The 7285-nt window shown below is 34.6% G+C and overlaps 3 non-coding genes across 3 annotated transcripts; 2 read left to right on the forward strand and 1 right to left on the reverse strand.

Moving 5' to 3' along the window:
* Window positions 1-13: 13 nt before the first annotated feature.
* Window positions 14-86, forward strand: trnar-acg (transfer RNA arginine (anticodon ACG)). Its single transcript has one exon. It is a non-coding gene; the product is annotated as a tRNA-Arg (tRNA).
* Window positions 87-892: 806 nt separating this feature from the next.
* Window positions 893-965, forward strand: trnar-acg (transfer RNA arginine (anticodon ACG)). The gene has a single exon. It is a non-coding gene; the product is annotated as a tRNA-Arg (tRNA).
* A 3164-nt stretch (window positions 966-4129) lies between these two features.
* On the reverse strand, window positions 4130-4202 carry trnar-acg (transfer RNA arginine (anticodon ACG)). Its single transcript has one exon. It is a non-coding gene; the product is annotated as a tRNA-Arg (tRNA).
* Window positions 4203-7285: the final 3083 nt, after the last annotated feature.

Raw genomic sequence — 7285 nt, forward strand, 5'->3', positions numbered from 1 at the left:
AGCGCTATGCATTGGGCCAGTGGCGCAATGGATAACGCGTCTGACTACGGATCAGAAGATTCCAGGTTCGACTCCTGGCTGGCTCGGTTCTTTTGAGCTAAGATTCGCGAGCCAACATCTTGCGGCCGCTGATAGACTCAGGCATGGATGCTCACATAAACGGGCATGCTCATTTTTTAGCGAGACTAACTTTTACAAACTATACTGTCACAAGCGCTAAAATGTCTGAACGCTGTGCAGGAGTTAGGCCTACTACTCTAAGAAATGCATTTAAAGCAGGGGTGCCCAAACTCTCTAGTATGCCTATAAGAGCTTGATTAGCTGGTTCAGGTGTGTTTAATTGGAGCTAAACTCTGCAGGACACCGGCCCTCCAGGACCGAGTTTGAGCACCCCTGATTTAAAGGGAATATATTACACTCGTGACTGTGATTCATATGGGCATTTTTTGTGTCATGTCATTGATCATAATTCAACTTTTATTATTATGGCCAATATTCAAGGATTTAATTCAAGGTCTGAGAATGCGATGGAAAGCAGACTGCTATACTGGCTGAAAAAATTCCCAAACTCTCTGCTTGATATAGGTGGGGATTTCAATATTGCAATTGACAGTGCCCTTGATAAATGGCCTCCCGGCCGACCCTCATCGCTTAATTTAAAATGTAAACAATTCATGGAGAGACTTGATGTGATTGATGTCTGGAGGTCCAAATTCCCTAACACTAAAGCGTTTACCTGGAGCAGCAAGGCTGCTTCTCATTTCTCCCGTAATGCTGGTAAATGAGCTTAATACATTGTTTCACAACGTGTAAATATGAATGAATGTCATTTAAATGTTAGCTAGAAATAAGTTATGTTAGTTAAGCCCTATTTTAAATAGCGCTATGCATTGGGCCAGTGGCGCAATGGATAACGCGTCTGACTACGGATCAGAAGATTCCAGGTTCGACTCCTGGCTGGCTCGGTTCTTTTGAGCTAAGATTCGCGAGCCAACATCTTGCGGCCGCTGATAGACTCAGGCATGGATGCTCACATAAACGGGCATGCTCATTTTTTAGCGAGACTAACTTTTACAAACTATACTGTCGCAAGCGCTAAAATGTCTGAACGCTCTGCAGGAGTTAGGCCTACTACTCTAAGAAATGCATTTAAAGCAGGGGTGCCCAAAATCTCTAGTATGCCTATAAGAGCTTGATTAGCTGGTTCAGGTGTGTGTAATTGGGGTTGGAGCTGAACTCTGCAGGACATTCCCTGATTTAAAGGGAATATATTACACTCGTGACTGTGATTCATATGGACATTTTTTGTGTCATGTCATTGATCATAATTCAACTTTTATTATTATGGCCAATATTCATGGATTGAATTCAAGGTCTGAGAATGCAATAGAAAGCAGACTGCTATACTGGCTGAAAAAATTCCCAAACTCTCTGCTTGCTATAGGTGGGGATTTCAATATTGCAATTGACAGTGCCCTTGATAAATCCCTCATCACTTAATTTAAAATGTAAACAATTCATGGAGAGACTTGATGTGATTGATGTCTGGATGTCCAAATTCCCTAACACTAAAGCGTTTACCTGGAGCAGCAAGGCTGCTTCTCATTTCTCCCGTGTAGACTTTTGGCTGATCTCTAAATCTACTGACATTCCCAGTACTCTAGTTGATATTCTCCCAACTGACCATAAGGCTATCTATATAAAAATCAAGCTTTCTGTAAGCACTTTAAATTCTATTAACCCATCATATTGGAAGTTAAACAGCTCTCTATTATCTCATAATACCGTTGAGCTTAAAATTAATTATTTCATTAACCATTATTGGGAAAAAGCAGTAAGGGAACACTCTTTTAGTAATAATTGGGAGTTACTCAAATTTGATCTTGGTAAATTTATGAGAAGCTTTGGGAGTGCGCTAGCCAAGCTTAGGAAAGCGGAGGAAGAGTAATTACTTTCTTAATCGTAATTCGTAATCACTTCTTCTAATAGATCAATACGTTTATTATTTCTCAAGGAAAATGTTTCAATTCCAAATGTGACAGTTTATTGGAATGCCTTTGTTTTTGATATTGCCTGGAGGAAAATGTGGCTGATTCCAAATAGATACTTAATTACTAATAAGAGAAGAGAAGTTTCCTTTCGTATTGTCCATCGTGTATATCCTGTTAATACCTTCTTAAAGAAATTCAAAAAAGATATTGATACAAATTGGTATTTTTGCAAACAGCACCCAGAGACCATTGTGCATTTATTTTGGCTTTGCCATTACTCGAAATGATTGTGGAAAGACTTTTCCCTGTTTGTTACTGAGAATATTGATACGGATTTTTCTTTACGTTGGGAATATGTTTTGTTTGGAATTGTTTATTGGAGAAAAGAACATTTACTGAAAAACAAAATATACTTACTTAATATTTTTATTTTATTAAAATGTTATATACATAAATGTACATTTTCAGGTCAAAAACCACTTTTTTATGTTTTGCTTGCTGAATTGCAGCATTACTTTGGGACTATCTTTAACTCGTGTAACAAGAAGGCTTTAAAAACAATTGAAATTTGTAAGTCTTTTAATCTTTTCCTTTGATGAGATCTTTTGTGATTAGTTATATACCCCTGTCTTGTACCCTCTAGTTGTTCTTTTTTTCTTCTTCTTCTCTTTTCTTTTTTGTTTTGTTTATTTGTTCTACATTGTGACTGCTTTTATCTTTGTCTATATATCCTCCTGAGACCCAGCTATGGAGTTTTTGCCTCTGTAGTGGACATTATATTTGAGTGAATTTCTCTGAGACCTCACACGTCACAGTTATAAGTCTGGAGTCCTGTACAGAGCACATGCAGGGCTTTCCAGAGATGCAAAATTATTGGCTGTTTCAGCATGACCACTCCCTCTCCTTGGTTTTTAAAAATGGCTGACATTAATTTAGTGATACAATTGTACATCCTTATGGAAATATGATAATATTTTGTAATTATAATTTAAATCTGATTCATTTTCAAATTGTTTGTCATAAATCACCATCTCAGGAAAATGTTATGGGGTTTCAAATCAAAATATGACCTTCTGTATCATTTCATACATGTCCACTGTAGAGGACACCAGGACTTAAAGCATGTTTATTACACATTTTGGGAGACAAAAGAATTGAATAGGAAAACAAATTATATATCAATATTTTTATGAAATATTAGATATTATTATGAAAATCTGGCCAATGAATACTCCCATTTTTACACTTCTTTTTTCAACATGCTGTCCCAACAGCACTTTAATATGCAAATTAGATACAGTGTATAGATAACATTGTGCTTAATGGGAAAACCAGTTTATGGAATTTTTACACACATATTGCATAAAGCAAAATGGTATATCAAATCATTTTGTTATATATTTTATAACATAGTTGAGAACCATCCTTAAACAAAGTTAGTTATAAAAAAATCCTGAAACCTAAAAATTGATTGGCGATTAAAAAAAAATTCCCATTGTTTTTTCCTTTTCATGTCTACTCTTGTCATTTTATTTTTTAGAAAAACTGAGTCCTGGTGTCCTCTACAGAGGACATATCATAACTTATAATTATTATGCTCTAAACAACGTAGTGACATGAAAAAATACTAAATTCACAAAGTTTTTTATTTCTGGTTCTCAGGAGGACAATGTTCTTAATAAAAAAATACATTAAAAAAACGCCTAAATGTGACCCAAAACAAAGTTTTAACCTTGTTGTAGATTTTGAGAGCGAGTCTACTGCCCTCTCGCGGCGTCTTCTTGCAATAGATTCAAATCAGAAAATTCTAAAATACTTCATTTCGTTATAAAAATCATTTTAGCTATTTTGCTCTACCTTTTACATTTGGTGTTGGTTTAAATCGTATTTGTTTATCCAAAAGCGTTTTTCATTGTGTTGCGGATAAACAAAACATTGGCGAAACGTATTTAAACAAAAAGGAATCATTCAGTCAAGATCTAACGATTGTTTTTTATGATATCCTGCAGTGACACATATTAACTTGAACGTTCACATAAACTCTTTAGGTGTGTCCCGCATCCGTTCCCTAAAGTGTTTGTCGGAGTATCCTGTTTAACGTGACCCAAATGAACTCGCGAATCTTAGCTCAAAAGAACCGAGCCAGCCAGGAGTCGAACCTGGAATCTTCTGATCCGTAGTCAGACGCGTTATCCATTGCGCCACTGGCCCGATGCGTCAAGCGTTTTTACACACAGAACTCCGAACAAACTGTTCTAATATTAATCTGCACGATATTCACATTTGCAACGTTTTAAAGGCACACATGTTGCCATCATGTACCTGAACCGCAGCGAGTGAAGCTAAGCATCGCTAAGTTAACTAGAACTAACTTACACTTCTGTTTGTAGGTCGAAATGTGATTATGTGAACTGTAGGTCCATGTAAGGTAGATATCAAACTCATCGTGTCGTCATTAAGAATAGGCACTAGGGTAAAGGGACGAATTACACTATTGCAACAACTATTTGATAAAGTTCATTGTGTTGCCAGATTGAAAGAATTCAGTGTTTGGTGTGTAGATCAGTGCTTTTCAGGCTTTTGACTCCAATGGTCCACTTTGCCCTCAACAATATTTAAAGGGGTCATATGATGCGATTTCAAGTTTTCCTTTCTCTTTGGAGTGTTACAAGCTCTTGGTGCATAAAGAAGATCTGTAAAGTTGCAAAGACTAAAGTCTCAAATCCAAAGAGATATTCTTTATAAAAGTCAAGAGTCAGCCACGCCTACCTAAAACGGCTCGTTCTAACACGCCCCCACATGTCTACATCACTATGTGGGAAGATTTGCATAACGCTGCCCAAATGTGCACACAAAGAAAGAAGGTGTAGTTTCAGGAACAGCAGTAGTGTTGATGCAGCCATGTCAGGGAGACGCTGTGTGTTTCAGTGCGAAAGCAAAAGCAGTTTATTTGGCCTTCCGGAAGAAGATGCAATTAGGAATCATTGGTTAAGATTTATTTACAACAGAACAGCACAGCCCAGATGTTCGAATTTTACGGACGACAGTTTTTTGAACCTAGAAGAGTACAAGGCTGGCTGTGCACAAAGGCTATTTCTATTAAAAAAAATTTAAAAAGGGCCAATTCAGACTTTGCTATGACAATCTGGCGCTTCTGAATCAGGGACTGTAAGTATGTTTTGTTACTAGTTTAAGTATTTGCTATTGACTGTTCAAATGCGGAGTTTGCGCAACGCAGAGTAATGTGTTGGTGTTCGGCCAATCACAATGCACTGGGTCAGCTGACCAATCAGAGCAGACTGCGCTTGTCAAAGGAGGGGGCTTTGTTGAAAACGACCCGTTTGAGAGAGGGGGGGCATAGAGGACATACAATAATGTACAGTATTTGAAAAATAATGTGTTTTTTGAACATTAAAGCATGTCAACATATTCTGTTACACCAAATAATGATCTTTAAAAAAGCATCATATGACCCCTTTAAATGACCTTGACTTTAGTTTGACTTTAAAATATATTCAAAACATTAAAATATTGTTTGAATTATCATGACCTTTCTAAATCTAGAGATCACACTTTTAAAATATTTATCCAGGTTTTTGAAGATATAATAAGAAATAGGGAATCTTATTTTATTTATTTATTTATTGTTTTGTCTTCTTTTAATTATTTAACTCATCTTGAGGCCATGTTGTAAGTTTGTTAAAGCCCCCCTGGCTCGTGGCTGACCACTTGCATGATTGCAAATGTATGAATTTTCTCATTATTAAATATACAAATGGTACGAAACAATAATTACTAAAAATTATTATTAATAATAATAATAATTAGAGATATAATTTTGTGCATTTAATGCTTCTAAAAACAGACAAAATGTTACACATTGAATAACAGAATATGAATAACAGAAATTCATGAAAATAAATAACATGAATAACAAAAATTCATGTCCACGTTTTTATTGAACATTAAAGAATGTATAAAATTGTTTAAGATGCATATAGTATGTATATAGTACATATAAATTAAAACAAAATAAATTACATTTAAATAAAATGTTTCCAAAATGTTTGGAATAGTTTTGGAAGAAGCAGAAAATGTAAATTTTAATTAGTTAAATAGATATAAATTATTGCATGTATAGTACATATAAATACAAATTAAATACCTATGAAATAAATACAATTTATAAAATGATTAGAATAAAAAAATGAAGTTAAGTTTTAAATGAAGTGTAGTCAGTATAGTATATGTAAATTAAATTAAAATAAAATAAATAAAAATGATAAAATATGATGTGTAGCATATTTGTGACCCTGGAGCACAAAAGCAGTCTTAAGTCGCTGGGGTATATTTGTAGCAATAGCCAACAATACATTGTATAGGTCAAAATTATTGATTTTTCTTTTATGCCAAAAATCATTAGGATATTAAGTAAAGATCATGTTCCATGAAGAAATTTTGTAAATTTCCTACTGTAAATATATCAAAACTTAATTTTTGATTAGTAATATACATAGCTAAGTACTTCATTTGGACAACTTTAACGGTGATTTTCTCAGTATTTTGATTTTTTTGCACCCTCAGATTCCAGATTTTCTAATAGTTGTATCTCGGCCAAATATGGTCCTATCCTAACAAACCATACATCAATGAAAAGCTTATTTATTCAGCTTTCAGTTGATGTATAAATCTCAATTTCGAAAAATTGACCCTTATGACTGGTTTTGTGGCCCAGGGTCACATATAAATGAAAATAAAAAATAAAATACATTTAAATGGAGTATATATAAAACATTGGATAGTATATATAAATTAAAATTAGCGCTGTCAATCGATTACAATTTTTTATCTAATTAATCACACCCTTTTTCTGTGATTAATCGCACATGTCATGAAATTAAGCATAGACCATTAATCTTGTTTCAAATGTTTATTTTGTCATCATTTGCTATATCCAGCAAAGTAAACCAAAAGATTGAAGGGTGATTCTCAAAAATCTGTATTTTCTGCAAGCTGTTCTCAGGATAAATGTAGATGTCTTTCCAAAAAAGGACACTTAGAAACTCCAAAAGGACACCAAAGAACCAAATGATTTAAGGAGCCCATATAAGCACATATGAAAGAAAAAAAAATCAGAATTGTATAGTATATGTACAGTGCAACAGCAAGGAGCTTTTTTACATTTTAGAGAAGCCAAGTTGCGTAACCGAACAGGACCACATGGAGATGCCAAAAAAACCCTAAACCAATCGCCTGCTGACTGCATATATCTACTACAGTACACGGATCCATTC

The sequence above is a fragment of the Sinocyclocheilus grahami genome, unplaced genomic scaffold, assembly GCF_001515645.1.
Source record: "Sinocyclocheilus grahami isolate Dianchi unplaced genomic scaffold, SAMN03320097.WGS_v1.1 scaffold199.1, whole genome shotgun sequence".
Lineage (NCBI taxonomy): Eukaryota > Metazoa > Chordata > Actinopteri > Cypriniformes > Cyprinidae > Sinocyclocheilus > Sinocyclocheilus grahami.